Source organism: Orycteropus afer, unplaced genomic scaffold, assembly GCF_000298275.1.
Source record: "Orycteropus afer afer isolate SDZICR_OR568_19922 unplaced genomic scaffold, OryAfe1.0 scaffold00335, whole genome shotgun sequence".
In the NCBI taxonomy this organism is placed as follows: domain Eukaryota; kingdom Metazoa; phylum Chordata; class Mammalia; order Tubulidentata; family Orycteropodidae; genus Orycteropus; species Orycteropus afer.
The window spans coordinates 3,994,580-4,011,192 of NW_006921922.1; positions in this window are offsets into that span (position 1 = coordinate 3,994,580).

The following is a 16,613-nucleotide window of genomic DNA, read 5'->3' on the forward strand; positions in this document are numbered from 1 at the left end:
TCTGGTGATTCAATCTAGGCTACTGTTCACGTGACCTAGAATTCTTCTGTCTATACAGGTTTGCCATGGATTTCACTACTAGGAACACCATGAGCTAGTAGCCAATGCCATAATTCCACACAAGTCAGAGTATTCTTATTATGGTTCCAACTCTGCTGTGCATTATGGTAGTCATGCCCAAATTGCCTTTGTCGATTAATTGCTGTCACTTGGCCCCTACTACCATGGGGTCCAATCATCCCCATTGTAGTTAAGTGTCTTAGATCAATTAGAGCAGTTTCCACTGTCAAATCCAGCTTACAACAAATAGCAATCACGGCAGTCTTCAAGAATGTTGGAGCTCCCTTCACAAATTTATTCCTCACCATACCAGTGAAAGGTGTGTCTTCTGGACTCTCAATTTCTGGCTCTAGGGGTCTAATCTGATAAATTCATTCCAACAGGCCAATTTCCCTAAGCCTCTGGATACCTTCTTCTACATTAAACCAGGGCAGGTCTGGTACTTTAACTTGACATAAGGTAGGCCATCATATAGTCCCTGTTTTAGTAAGCTAACCAAATAAACTATTAGTTCCTTCCCTAACCTCTCAAGCTGAAACATTGAATGAAGAATCTGTATTTAATGGGCCTAAATCAATAAACTCAGACTGATCCAATGTTACATTCCTTGCACCATTATCCCACACCCTCAGTAGCCATTCCCATACATATTCTCCAGGTGTCTGTCTGCACATGTTGGCAAAATCAAGTAGATATTTTTGTGTGTAGCATACAACCTCCTCAGTCACAATTTTTTATTTCACCTTTTGGGGCTTGCTTAGATTTAACTTTAGTTACAGGTCTAGCAGCATCAATATGGTCAGTTTCTGAGAACATTCAGCAATGTCTTCCATGGCCTCTGCCTCAAGCAATGACCCAGCAGGAACAGGTGGGTTAATCCCATCAAACTAAGGTGTAGGGGTAATGGTTTTACAGTAATCCTTTCAGATGGGAGGAATTCAATAGAATTTACACGTTCCATATCCTGACCTTCCTATCTGCCCATATGTCCCCATTCCAGGTTTCTGAATCCCATTTTTTTCCCAATCAATGCCCTCACTTTAACTACAGACACCATTCTTGGTTGGTAATTTAATTGGCGTTGTAATTCAGCCACCCTTACAATAAGACTCTGGGTTTGTTTTTTGGCAATATCAGCTCTGTTACTAGAAGAAATAAGGCTTTCTTTCAGAGCACAACTGAAAACATTGAGGTCTTCTATGTGGCTTTTAATCCATGATTCAGCAGCCTTGAGCTCATCTTGCTCTTTCACAACTTTGTCTAGTGTAAGTAGGACCAACCAACCAGTTTCTTTATACTCCTCATGCTGGCAAAATTTCAGAAATGTGTCAAATATGTGATCACCTAGAGCCTCACTTCTCATAAGTACTTGATCTATTGGTGGTGCTATTTTGCATATTAATGATGCAACCTCAAGCCACAGATTAGCAGGGCCCTCTTTACTAACAGAGGCAGGGTCAGTAGTGTTTTTACGATTAATGAAATTGGAGAACCAATTTAGGAAGCCCATCCTCATGGTTTTGTCTCTCTAGGACCACTCTCAGTACTAAATGTGTTAGACTGGGTTCTCAAGAGAAACAAAACCAGTAAAGTTTATGTAGAAAGAGAAAGAGAAATTTATCTTAGGAAAATGACTCACATACTTACAGAAGCTGGCAAGTCCAAAGTTGTTGGATCAAATGTCCTGCTGGACACTTTTCCCAACTCATACAGCTGCAAAGGCTGAGGAGCTCAAGGTTGGCAGGCAGTATACTGGCTGTTGACTCCAACAAATGATGAATCCAAGATCTCCAGGCTGAATGGTGGATTGTTCGCTCACTGACAGTTGTAGGGAGCACAACAGAATCCCGATCCACAGAAGAGTGTCTTTTTTCTGAGGATGTCCAGAAATATACTGGAAGAAGACCACACCCCTAGGGAAACTCCTTTTCAGTGGGTTAGCTGCTCAAAACATATACATCTGATCCCATCATTGGAACAAGCCACATCACAATTGCTTAAACCACACAGAATTGTGATCCAGCCAAGTTGACACACAGCTCCAACTATCACAGTATCCTTTATATATGAACATTTTCCTGTGTTTTTACATATGATATGACACTTCTTGTTTTATTATATATAAAAAATGATAGCTTTGTTTCCTTGGCTGTATTAATCTGCTTTCACAATGTGGTTTAGGAGAAAGTCTTTCCGTGAATAATTTACATCTTTACCCCCCCCCCCCCCCGAACTTTCATGTGGAAATGCATTTAAAAAACTTCAGCTTTATACATGAGCATGGTCCAACTTTAGTCATGTCCTGTATTTTAAAAAAAAATGTGGGTAATTTTCATAAATTGCTTTTACATATGTTTCTGGACTCCTGTTATGACTATACCAAGAGGCAACACTCATGGAAATAGTATCAGACAGTGATCCTGTTTTAATATGATTTTCTGTCTAATTACATGTGCTCTTAAGTTTCAAATAACATTTGGACCAACAGCCAAGTTTTCTTGGTACATAGTTGAAATGAACTTCTGAACTTCCATGTTCACTTTTTAGTGATTGAAAGACTGTTCTAGAGAAAGCAAATCCCTTGGTCTGGTCAAGAGTTATTTATACTTTTTTCACAGTCTATTCTGTTTCATGTGACCTGTGTATACTTTTTCCAACTGACTTACTATTAAGAAAATGTAAACATCACTTTTAGAAAACAGTGTGTATTTTTCTCCATGGTAGTAAATGCTTATTTTAAATTGTGGCCTATTTTGTTCAACTTAGAAAAGAAGAAATGCCTCTTTTTAGAATTTTGTTGTTGTTGTTTGTTTGTTTTTTCACCTTTGCTATTTACATTAAGTTAAGCTTGTAGAAAATGTTGTCACTCTAACTGTGAGAGATTCTTTCCATATAGTAATGATAACCAACTTTTATATAGATTTTATAAAAATCTTCATTTATTTTAAGGCCCATGGGATCCTAAGAAACCCTGGCAAAATACTTATTAACTTAATTTTTATAGGAAATGAAAGCATCTTAGAACTTGAATGACTGGCTCAGTGTCTACGCTAGTTCTTAAACTGAGATGCATGATGTTTTTTTTTTCCCGTTATTCATTCCATTGTGCCATAAGTATCTATTCTTGTATAATTAGCCTTTTCTAATACAAGAGGAAAACACAATAAATACCACAGAAACAGCTAGATTTTATCTGTTGCTTACCAAGTGACAAGTTTAAGCAGAGGTTGGGCCTGAAATAGATAAGCCACATGCAGGCTGAAGTTAGTAGGCAGCAGAAAAACATGACTCAGAAGAAGTGTCTTCAAAAATATGGAGGAGGTGGCCTCAATTTCTTACTTTACAGCTCCAGTCCCTCTGTGGCCAAACTGAGACATGAGATCTCTGTTTTTTTTTAATATATGAAAGCCAAATTTCTCAAAAAGTATATTGAAAAGAATTTTATAATTTTGCTTTAGTTCTCAGAAGATGGAAATGTATCTTTATTTCTTTCTACTAATATATCCACAGAAAGCAAATTTTAAAATTCTAAAATATACAAATTATTCTTAAAGTGTATAAAGAAAATAACCATACAAATTCTGTCATAAATATTTCTATTATTACATTATGCTGAATATATTATTGTGAATATTTAGAATTACTTTACATATTATTATTTTTTATGAATTACTATAATTACTTTAAAAATATTTCTCTAGCTCTTTCTATCCATTTAAGAGTCTCTGAATACTAATCTAAGGTTTCTACTTCCTCTGTTCTGAGGGTTCCACTGAAATTATGTAAGGATTTTAAGAAAAACAACTACAAAAAGGCAGAATTATTATCAGAACCCAAGAATTCATAGATTCCAACAGAACATCAAAAATTTAAAGGAATTCCTAGAGAACAGAAATGATGATGGAAAAACTGACAGACAAGGAAAAGAGAAAAATGTGGCGTGGGCAGTAGATGGAAACATAGACCTCTAGAAACTCTAAGGTTAGAGTCAACTTGCATCAAAAATGAGAGCTTGCCAGGGAGCAATCCCCACAGAAATTTATTAAATAATTACCTTTGGAATTCTTCTATCCCTTGTAAATAAATTGGCTGACAGTAATGACTAAACCCTTAGACTAAACCAAAGAATTGCTCCAGGAAGAATTTGCAAGTGGACTCATGGGTGAGTTCTTTGAGTACTGAGGAGAAGCACAGCAGAATTTCATGTAAATACACATTTGCACAATGAATGCAGAAATAAATGAAAATGCACACACACAAATAAAATCTTTATCTCCTTATTAATTTGTGAAATGTTGGGAATGGTGGTCCTTCAGTTGCCTGCCTAATTGTTCAATTGCTTTCCATCCACGTAGTCCACTTACCAAACTTCCAAAACTGTTGCTAGGCTCTATCTAGTAACCCAAAACTATCAATTAATTTTCTTTATTCAAGCAATGTGGCTTGATGAGGAAATAGATAGAGTCACACATACATATACACACAGGAAACCCACACTGTCCAACTACACTGATTAACCTAGCATTTCCTTAAAAAGTGGAACTGACTTCATGTGTAGGTAGCACATTGAACAGGAATAGTGTATAATGGTAAATGCAGCTTTATTTTTGTCGCCCGCTATTCCATTTATCCCACTGCTCAAGTGGAATAGTCCTTCCTTTAAATTTTGATGAAATTTGAGGCAAGGCTAATGACTTCTTTATTCACACTTAATTGATAGAAAAGGTTTTGTTGTTAAGTGCCTTTGAATCGGCTCTGACTCATAGCAACCCGAAGTACAAATAAAATAGAACAGAACATTACCTGGTCCTGCAGCATCCTTGTAAACATTGATCACATTGCAATGTGTTAATGCATCTTATCAAGGGTCTCCCTCTTTTTCATTGACTTTACCAAGCATAATGCTTTCTCTAGGGACTGGACCCTCTTGATAATATGTGAAATGTAAGTGAAAGGAGGTCTTGTCATCTTTGCTTCTAAGGAGCATTCTGGCTGTACTTTTACAAAGACAGATTTGTTTGTTCTTCTGACAGTCCATGGTAAATTCAGTATTTTTTTTTGCCAAAACCATGATTCAAATACCATGATTTTTGGTCTTCCTTACTTATTGTCCAGTTTTTGCATGTATATGAGGTGATAGAAAATACTATGGTTTAGGTCAGTCTTCAAAGTGACATCTTTTCTTTTCAACATTTTAAGGAGGGAGGTCTTTTGAGGCACATTTGCCCATTACAATACATCGTTTCATTTCTTTACTGCTACTTTCATGGGCATTGATTGTGGATCCAAGTAGAATGAAACCCTTGACAATTTCAATCTTTTCTCTGATTATCATGATATTTCTTATTGATGACACAGTTGTGAGGATTTTTTAATTTATTTTTGCTGAAGTGTAATCATACTGAAGGCTGGATTCTTTGATCTTCATCAGTAAGTGTTTTAAATTTTCTTCTCTCAGCAAGGTAGGTTATGTCATCTGCATATCACAGGTTGTTAACAAGTCTTCCTCAAATCCTGATGCTGTGTTCTTCTTCATGTCGTCCATGTTCTTGGGTTATTTGCTCAGGGTATAGATTGAACAAGTACCATCAAAGGATGCAAATCTGACACATACCTTTCAAGATTTTAAACCATGCAGTATCCCTTTGTTCTGTTCAAATGATTGCCCCTTGATATATATCCAGGTTCCTCGTGAGCACAACTAAGTGTTCTGGAATTCCTGTTCTTCACAATGTTATTCATCATTTGTTATGACCCACACAGTCAAATGCCTTTATGTAGTCAATAAAACCCAAGGTGAACATCCTTCTGGCACTTTTTTGCTTTCAGCTAAGATCCATCTGGCATCAGCAATGATATCCCTCATTCCATGTCCTCTTCTGAATCTGACTTGCTTCCTGGCAGTTCCTTATCAATGTACTTCTGCACCTGTATTTTTAAATTACAAAATTAGCAAAATTTTACTTGTATGTTATATTAATGATATTGTTAGAAAATCCCCACATTCTGTCGAATCACTTTTCTCTGGAATGGGCACAAATATGGATCTGTTCTAGTCAATTGGCCAGGTAGCTGTCTTCCAAATTTCTTGGCAGAAAAAGTGCATACTTCTAGTGTTGCATGCATTTATTGAAACATTTCAATTGTTATTCCATCAAGTCCTGCAGCCTTGTTTTTCACCAATTCCTTCAGTGCAGCTTGAATTTCTTCTTTCAATACCATTGGGCCTTGTTCATATGTTACCTTCTGAAATGGTTGAACATTGACTAACTCTTTTTGTTACTGTGAGTCTGCATATTCCATATATATATATATATATATATCACTCCTCGGAAGGAAGGTTGGGCAATCCTACTTCCGTAGTGATACTGCCTCGGAAACCCAAGGAGGGGTCGCTATGAGTCGGGGCTGACCTTGATGGCAAAAAATATATATATATATATATATATATATATATATATATATATATTTTATTTAGGAAGGTCAGTAGATAACATGATTTGTTTTTTTTCATTGTGATTTTAGTGAAAGTTTACAGAGCAAATTGGTTTCTATTCAACTGTTCATACATGTCTTTCTATGTTGGTCAAATTTTAGCCCATAGAATTCTTCAATATCACAACTTTAGCCTTGAATTTGTATTTCTGTATTTCAGCTGGAGATATCCTAAGCATTTTCTTCCCTTTTGTTTGTTTAAGTCCTGGACTTTACACATTTTGATCTAATACTTTACCTTTTCTTCTCAAGCCATTCTTTAAAATCTCTTTAGTTTTTCACTTTATCATTTTTTTCTGTTTTCTTTCCAGCTCTAAGTTGAAAAGAAAATTTTAGAGTCTTTTCTGAGATATGTTTTGGTCTTTTCCTTTTTTCCTGTCTTTTTAATGACCTTTTGTTTTCTTCATGTATGAAGTCTTTGATGTCATCCCAATACTCATCTGTTCTTTGTTCAAATGAACAGTGTTCTTGATGTTATATCTGTTCTTGAGATGGCCCCTAAACTCAAGTGGGATATAATCAATGTCATATTTTAGTTCTTGTGGACTTGTTTTAAATTTCTTCAGCTTCAACATGAACTTGCAAATGAGCAACTGATGGTCTGTTCTATAATTGGCCATTGACCTTCTTCTGGCTGAAGATATTGAGCTTCTCCATTGTCTTTTTCCACAGATGTACACAATTTGATTCTAGTATATTCTATAGGTTATATCCACATGTATTGTTGCCATGTATGTTGTAGAAGAAAGGTATTTGCAATGATTAAGTCCTTACTCTTCCATTAACGCATAATGCATTCTCTGGCATCATTTCTGAGCCTTCCTCTTTATTTTTAAGTTTTGCATTCCAATTAACAGTAATTATCAGTGCATCTTGATTGTATGCTTGATCAACTTCAGACTGCATAAATTGGTAAAAATGTTCAATTTCTTTATCTTTGGCATTAGTGGTTGGTGTGCAAATTTGAATAATAGTCATATTGATCTCTGTGGATGTATGGATGTTCTTTTTGATTATGAATCCAATGCTGTTTTTCTTTAACATGTCATTCCCAGCATAATAGACCACATGATTATATGATTCAAAATGTTGTTGTTATGTGCCGTCAAGTCAGCCCCGACTCATAGCAACCCCTCCTTGGGTTTCTGAGGCAGTATCACTACGGAAGTAGATTGCCCATCCTTTCTTTTGAGGAGTGGCTGGTGGGTTTGAACTGCTAGCCTTCTGGGTAGCAGTCAAGTGTCTTAGGCATGATTCAAAATGGCCATTTCCAATCCATTTCAACTAACTAAAGCATAAGATATTGATTTACTGCTTTTTAAATTTTTGTTGGAATTTGGGCACAATTTTACAAAGCAGATTCATTTTACTTTCAGAAATCCACATACATTTTGTTTGGTAATCAGTTCCGTGACACGGATTACAATTCCCACAGTGAAACAGCTCTTCTCTCATGTCTTTCCTGTGATCACCCTTTCCTTGTCTTTCCTGCCTACACATTCCTGCCTACCTAGCTTTCTCCATGTATAAATGTTGCCCTTCTGATCTCCCATGATTGATTTTTCTGTTGTAATTGTTCAGCTCATAGACATGTCTGTGGTTTGGCTGAAAGTTAATGATGGAAGTTAAAAATATTACGGCTTGGGTCAGGCACACCTTAGTCTTCAAAGTGACATTTTTGCTCTTTAGCACTGTAAAGAGATAATTTGCAGCAGATTGCCCAATGCAAAATGTCATTTGAGTTCTTGACTGCTGCTTCCATGGGTGTTGATTGGAGATCTAAATGTAATGAAATCCTTAACAACTTCAAACTTTTCTCTCTTATCATAAGCATTATTTATTAGTGAAGTTATGAGGATTTTTGTTTTATGTTCAGGTGTAATCCATAAAGATGACTGGTGCTGTATTTTTGTCTACTTGCCATCTGTCCCTATGCTTTCTGGTAGGATCAGAGAACACTTCTTATTGGTCCCCTTGGACAGCTTATAAAATAGCTTCAGTAAATTCTCTCTCATGCATAGTACAAATGTGTACATGAAAATACTGGTGTTCTTTAATTTGACCTATTCTGGAATCAGACTAATCCCCTAAAAGGAAGGTAATCAGCCTGACTCACTACATCTGTATTTTCTGGGTAAGATATATCCAGACCCAGTCTACCCTACCCTCGTTAGAATCATTCTATAGATAAAACTTGAAACCTTAAGTGTATTACCATGATGTAATTATTGTAAAATATGACAAACTTCTTAAAACATTAATATTTGGGCAAGGGTGACTAGAGGTATACCTGTGGAGACATTTTATGTTTTATTTTAAAGTTCATCTGTAAAAAGTGGGAAAATAATGTCAAAGGGACAAATACAAATTTAATAAATAAAATTGTGACTAGGGACATTTCTTTGTGTTCATCTTTTGTCAAACTTGGTAATGGGTATAATTGCCTAGTTTCATTCAGATCCTTGTTATGTAGATGTAGTCTCCTCTAGTTCATTTTTATCTGAATGTCCCATGCTTTTTCCCTACATCCATGGCTTGCTGCATGATATTCTTTCTGTATGAGATACATAATCTCAATTTAGGCCCCAGACATGTTTACTCCTACATTATTGTATTACCTTTTCTAGATGGTTCTCTTCTTTCATCTTCTTTACTTTCTTTTGCTTACTCATAGCTTGTAACACACTATCTTCATCAAACTACAGCTAAAATAAAAATCACAATGATAAAAGGATTAAGTTGCTTAAAGAAATCTTTGAGTTTTCAGGTAGTTCAGATATTGCCCCTTAATAGAAGACAATCTTAAGGGGTAGTGCTGATCTTATTCATTTTTCTAATTCTAGTTTTAAGCATAAGGCCTGGCAGATAATAGGTACAATGTAAATATTTATTGAGAAAATTTGAATGCATATATTCCTGCTAAAAATACAGAATTATTTATAACTCATAATTTTCTAATGTGCAACATCATGCAGTTTTATCTTCTCTATTACTTATTTGATCAGAGCTGTCATATAATTTAAACCTTAAAATTTTGTAGGTCTACAAACTAACAACAACAACAATCTCAGAAGCCAATTTTCATCTAGCATGCTTACAATGAACACCTACTATCCTGCTGGTAGTTACATATATCGACCTTGATGCTATTTTGTATATGGTCTGGGATATTCATCCTTAAGTCTAGCTTCATTTTTTTCTGTATTTTTTTCAGAAACCACATTATGATTCTTAATACCTGCTTAATACAAAGTCCTGCTAAGCTCATTTATATTAACTAAAATGTCTTGATTTCAGTCCCTTTGACTTGTTTCTATTCTTTGAATATTCTTTCCTCATGTCTTCTACTGGATAACTCCTATTTATCACTTGGTTTCTCTTTGAATATCATTTCTCCCAAGAATCCTTCCTGATCTACAGTTAATATAACCCAAACAACCAAGTCATTGCTGTTGTGTCAGATCTGACTCACTGCGACACCTTCTTGGGTTTCCGAGGCAGTATCACTACTGAAGTAGATTGTCCAATCTTCTTTCTGAGGAATGACTGGTGGGTTTGAACCACCAACCTTCTGACTAGTAGTCAAGTGCCTTAGACACTATGCCTAAAGAGGTCCCACAGTTATTATAAGTTCTCCATTATTCACTCTCATGAAATTCTATTCTGTTTTCTCTATTTTTCATGTTTCTTTTAAAAATTAACATACCTGGAGTCACTCTTTCATTCATTCATCAATGTAATAATTAATTTGATATCTCTCCACTCCTCTTCCATACTGTAAATTCTATTAGGGCTGGAAAACATAAGTCTTATTCACTACTACATCTAGTACTAAGTACTATGCTAGTAGTAAAAAATCAAGAAAAGGTTTACATACTGTGGTTGTCATGTTTGTGTGTCATCTTGGCTGGGCCTGGTTGAATGGCTGGGCAGGTAGTGCTAGTTATTCCCCATGATGAGACTGGTAATCAACTCCATGGTGGTATCTAGCACAAGCAGCTGAGTAGCTGCCTTTGGGATGTAGCCTACTTCTTGTACATAAGGAGAAGCCTTGGGAATGGTCTCTAGCCTATGGCATGCTTGGACTCTGCATGTAGCCATGTTGTTGCTCAGCAGCCTGCCATGCTCTGCTGACCTTAGGACTTACAATGGACTTAAGTTAATGGCCTGCCGTGTGGTTTGGTAATATCGGGACTGTGCCTTTTTACTTGTCACCCTTGGGGATTCTCAGCCTCAGCAGCCAGCAGCTGTCTGAGTGAAGAAACGCCTCTAGTTCCAGTGGGCCAGGAGCAGGAGGCAGAGCTGGACCCCAAGGTTACGGGGCTTTCACCCAGCCCCTAGAGCCTGGCACTTTGAACTTGGACTTAAAGCCTCCAAATTTTAAGAATAAACTCCTGTTTGTTAAGGCCATCCAATTTGTGGTATATTCTTGTCAGAGCAGCACTAGGTAACCAGAACACATGCAGAAAGAAAAATTATTTGAAGATTATCAGGAATGGGAGGGAGAAGAGGGTAAATCACCAATTACAGGGTAGACACATATTAATCTGAGTGAAGGTAAAGGCAATATACAATAAGTAGAGATCAGTACAAAATGATCAAGGCAAAAGCAGGCACTGGGAAGAGAACAAAAGTTAAAGACAGCAAAGGTGAGTACTATTATATACTCTATCTTTCTATTCATTTTTACATATTTTATTTTTCACTCAGAAAAGACCTGAAGAAACTTCTTTGCTACCTCAGCATGCCTCAAATTTAATAAGCAATTAAAAGTCTAATATGTTTCAAAAGATTGTCCACAGTGTACATCTAATAACTTAGGACTTTTATAACATGAGCATATCCTGATATGCTGCTAGATAAATCATTCCTCAAATGTAATATTCCTTCTTTTATAGAAATGATTTATTTTTGTTTTTATATTTCCTTCCTGGTGTCAAGTTTATTTTGTTTTTCTGTGAATATTTTAAAAATTTTTATTTAAACACATATGGATGATTAGTCACAGGAAAGAATTTATCAGAACTGATAATGCTGTAAATAATTTCTAATTTTGCGATGTTTTCTTTCACGCTGATTTCTTTAGCATTAGTGTAAAGAACAAGAGTTCTTATGCCCTGAACTTCCAGATTTGGGTGTGAACTAGGGTGCTACATCTCAAAACAAACCAAAACCCAAAAGTAAATAATTTTTTGGTTTGTTCTCAAAATGAGTATTAAATCTCCCAGGTTTCCCAATTCCAAATAGAATCTTTAAGGTACTGTTAATCTAGACAAGGGGATGAAGCACTGAACAAAACAGACAAATACCTGTTCCCATGTAATTTATATTCTTGCGGGTTTTAGTTTAAAGTACTTAGTGGTACCTGTTATATGCCTTTCTGTGTGATTTACAGAGTGATTTTTCCTTTGAATTGGCCTATATATTTGTGTGAGTCCAGTGTGTGGAAGGGTGATATAATCCTGTTTTTTAGGCAATAGGTACTTTGTAAATAATTTCTGTTTTTTAGGCAATAGGTACTTTGTAAATAATTTGGGTTTCAAACTGGGGTCACCTCAGGTCACTCTTGGTAGGAGTGGTGACTGAGCTCAGCACCTAGTAGCTATCACTAATACTACATTTGGAAGATTTTGCTGCAGCAGCTGAATCAACAGCTGGGTTTCTAAAATTCCTAACTTGCACATAGGATTTAGCTTTCTCACCCACAAAATTATGGTCCTATATTTACCATCTGTGTGTCACTTTATATTTATGAAATTATATTGAAAAAAAGATTTATTGAGAAAGTTTAAAAAAATGTCATTTTTTTTTAGAAAATAATTTAAAAGCGTAGATCAGTGTCTGAGACATGAAATCTTCATAAGACATGCTTCATTAGGCAAAACAATAGCTCATTAACAAACAATAGCCGCTAGTAAATTTTGAAAGGTATCATTACTACTTGGGGAAAAAAAAAAAAAAAACCTGTAAGGCCATTGAAAAGATTATCCTCACCAGTACTAGCAGAAGGCCTACTAAATTGCTACAAAGCTCACCCAACTTTATTCTCCTTGACTATATCAATTTTAATACACAAGGGCAAGAAAAATGAAAGTTGTCCTTGTGGTACCTTTGAAAGTCTCTTGTTTTTGTCTTGTATTCAAAGGACATTTGCTACTTGCTAGAGGGTTTGTTGGCACTGAAGGAATGGCTGACAAAATGTAGGTCACTTTGTTTGTCATGGGTAGGACAGTTGAGGAACAAGGAAACCTAATTCTAGCTGGCTAGTAATATACACAGGTGAGACGCAAATCTCTCACAAAGTGTTCCCCTTGGTGTCATTAGCCTTTCTATCCATAAATAAATGGCCTCCCTGAAAAACAGCTTCTAGATATTGTGCTGGCACTTCTGAATGACATTAGCCTGCAGAAGAGGAAAGAATAATCAAAAAGAAAGTGTTCCCCAACGAGGCTTTCACTGTAGAGTGAAGCATTTTGCCAGCCTAGGGAACAAAGGGCTTGAACTTTACATGCTTTTTTGGAGTAATATGTCAGTTCTCATATACCCTCTTCTCTTGAGAAGTAATCAGTGAGTTATTTTTATGTCTCTGCAGTATGGTCATCTTAAATTCATTGTTTATAGTATTTTATACGGAGAAGAGACCTCCGAGACAAGCATTTTACAGATGAGAATCATTTTTACATTTGCCTTTCTATAGAACTATAAAATCACATACTTATTTTTATTATTGCAAATAACTGAGTTTACATGTGAGTGGATAACACTTTTTTAAAAAATTTGTTTAGCGAATAATTCAAATACACTGCTCAGGTTGGTGAAGAGAAAAATCATTTAGAATCCTTCTGATGTTTTGTTTCTCTTTTCTGAAGATTGTGGATGAGACATAACATTAACTTTTACAAGGACATTTTCTTTCTTTCAAAACAGCTTTAGATTCTTAATCTGATATTATCTAAAATTTGATAATCGGGGCAATTTTGTTTGTATTTCATGAAAGATATCCAGTGTCAATAATCTGATAACTGTATGTTCGTAATTTAAAATAACAGGACTAAAGTGAAAATAAGCAACCCTGTAACTGTGAGGTTTTTTAAAAAAAGGCTATCTCCAAAGCCAATTATGCACAAATTGACTCTGAAGATTTTCCTTCTTATCTAAAACTCATACTTTGTCGGCCAGCATCATGATTTTTGTGTCTAGAAAAGTGTAGTTGTTAATGGCCTGTTATCCTCAGCCTTCCTGATCTAGACATGTAAATGCAAGCCCATGCTTCATGACGAATGATTGATTTAGCTACATGGGCATAATTGGTCTATTAGGAAGAATCAGTTAAAGCTTAGAGACATGAGTGAATTAGAGGTGAGGCTGTCTAGACTTACCTTGACTTGGAGACAATCAAGTGAAGAGGGATCAATTGCTATCTATTTAATAGTCGATGATGTGTGAAACAATATCACAATAAATTAAGTTGCCTTCTCTTTTTGTCTCGCAAAAAAAGGAATGAAGTACTTTTAGTTAAAATGTTCAGTTCACTTATAATCCAAAGGAAAAAGTGATTTCAAGGTATATGAAAATTCTTTACAAACAGAACTTCATTCTAATACATATTTAATAAATATTGTCAACATAGACTCTTTCTGTAGTTAGGGGTGATTTTCTCAGATTTTCCAAAGGAAAGAGAGATATAGAAACTGGTTGATATTATGAGTAAGAATATGTTGTTGTTGCTATGTGCAGTCGAGGTGGACCTGACTCATAGTGACCCCTCCTTGGGTTTCCAAGGAGGCATCGCTGCAGAAGTAGATTGCCCAACCTTCCTTCCTAGGAGTGGCTGGTGGATTTGAACCACCAGCCTTCTGGTTAGCAGTCAAATGCCTTAGACACTATGCTACCAGAGTAAGAATATATACACATACATATATCTATATCTATATCTATATATACACACATACATATATCTATATCTATATATATATATATATAGAGAGAGAGAGAGAGAGAGAGAGATCACTGACATCCCTGAGTAGCACAAAGTGTTAAGTTCTTAGCTACTAAATGAAATTTAGTGGCTGGGTGGTTGAAGTCCACCAAGAAAGGCCTGGAGATTTATTTATGAAAGATCAGCTATTAAAATCCCTGTGGTTTTCACCCACCCTGTGGGGTGTCCATGAATGAGAATCAACTCAACAGAAAATGTTTTGTTGTTGTTGTTATTGTTGTATTATACTATGGACAATATGTTGTATCACTGATAAAGCCATAGTGTCATAAACTCAAACCAAAACTAAACTCACTGCCATCAAGTTGGAACTGACTCATTGTGACCCCTTCTTGGGTTTCTGAGGTGATGTTACTACAAAAGAGATTGCCCAACCTTCCTTCCGAGGAGTGGCTGGTGGGTTTGAACCATCAGCTTTCTCATTAATAGTCAAATGTCTTAGGCCTTGATAATAATAATAATACATCAAATTTTGCCATTTTTGCAGTAATTTCATTCTTCACAGAGAACTTGTAAATAGCCACTTGTCTTTAGTCTCTACTTTTCATGTGGAAACTGAGTCTCAAAATCATCTTGATGTATAAAGTATATCTGAACTTGATTATAGATCACTTGGATTTTAAGAATAATCTAAGTAATCTCACTTATTTTATATATGATGAAATTGAAATTTGGGTTATTGATTACTCTAGATCATAGCTTTAATTAATTCTAATTAAAATAATCTTTTTATATATATAAGAATTCATAAATATATTTTTATTGTACAGAATTCAAACCATATGGAAATAAAAATTAAGAGAGAAAGCCATCCTTCTTCTCCACTCCTTATAATATTACCAGTTTACTGCAAGTCATTCCAGACACACCTCTGTGGATTTAACCACAAATAAATATGTACATGCACATACATAATCTCTTTCTCACATGCAGTCTCTGATTCATTTCAATGCAATGATAACTGATAACCTGCTTCTATTTTTCTGTGGCCACACACATGGACTTTGCCAGATGGAGTACACAGGAATCAGACTGACTACATCTGTGGCAAGAGGCAATGGAAAAACTCAATATTTTTAGCCACAACAAGGCCAGGAGCTGATTGTGGAACAGACCATCAACTCCTCATATGCAAGTTTAACTTGAGGTAGAAGACAAAACAAGCCCACAAGAGTCAAAATATGATCTTCAATATAGCTTTCCTGAATTTAGAGACCATCTAAAGAATAGATTTTATGCATTGAACACCAATGACCAAAAATCAGAAGAACTGTGGGATGGCATCAAGAACATTATCCATGAAGAAAGCAAGAGGTCATTAAAAAGATGAAAAAAGAAGAAAAGACCAAAATGTATGTCAGAAGAGACTCTGAAACTTGCTCTTGAGTAGAGAGTAGCTAAAGCAAATGGAAGAAATGACAAGATAAAAGAGCTGAACAGATTTCAAAGAACAGCTCAAGCAGACAAAACCAATTACTATAATGAAATGCACAAAGACCTGGAGTTACAAAACCAAAAGGGAAGAACACTCTAAGCATTTGTCAAGCTGAAAGAATTGAGGAAAAAAAAATTAAGCCTCAAGTTGCAATATTGAAAGACTCTATGGGCAAAATATTGAAGGATGCAGGAAGCATCAAAAGAAGATAGAAGGAATACACAGAGTCACTTAACCAAATAGAACTGGCTGATGTTCACCCATCTCAGGAGGTATCATATGATCAAGAAACAATGGTGTTGAAGGAAGAAGTTGAAGCTGCACTGAAGGAATTGGCAAAGAAGAAGGCTACAGGAATTAATGGAATACCCATTGAGATGTTTCAACAAACAGATGCTCCACTGGAGGCACTCACTCGATTATGCCAAGAGATTTGGAAGACAATGACTTGGTCAACAGATAACTGGAAGAGATCCATATTTGTACCCATTCCAAAGAATGGTTATTCTACAGAATGCAGAAATTATCAAATAATGTCATTAATGTCGCATGCAAGTAAAATCCTACTGAAGATAATTAAAAAATATTTGCAGCAATATATTGACAGAGAACTTTCAGAGGCAC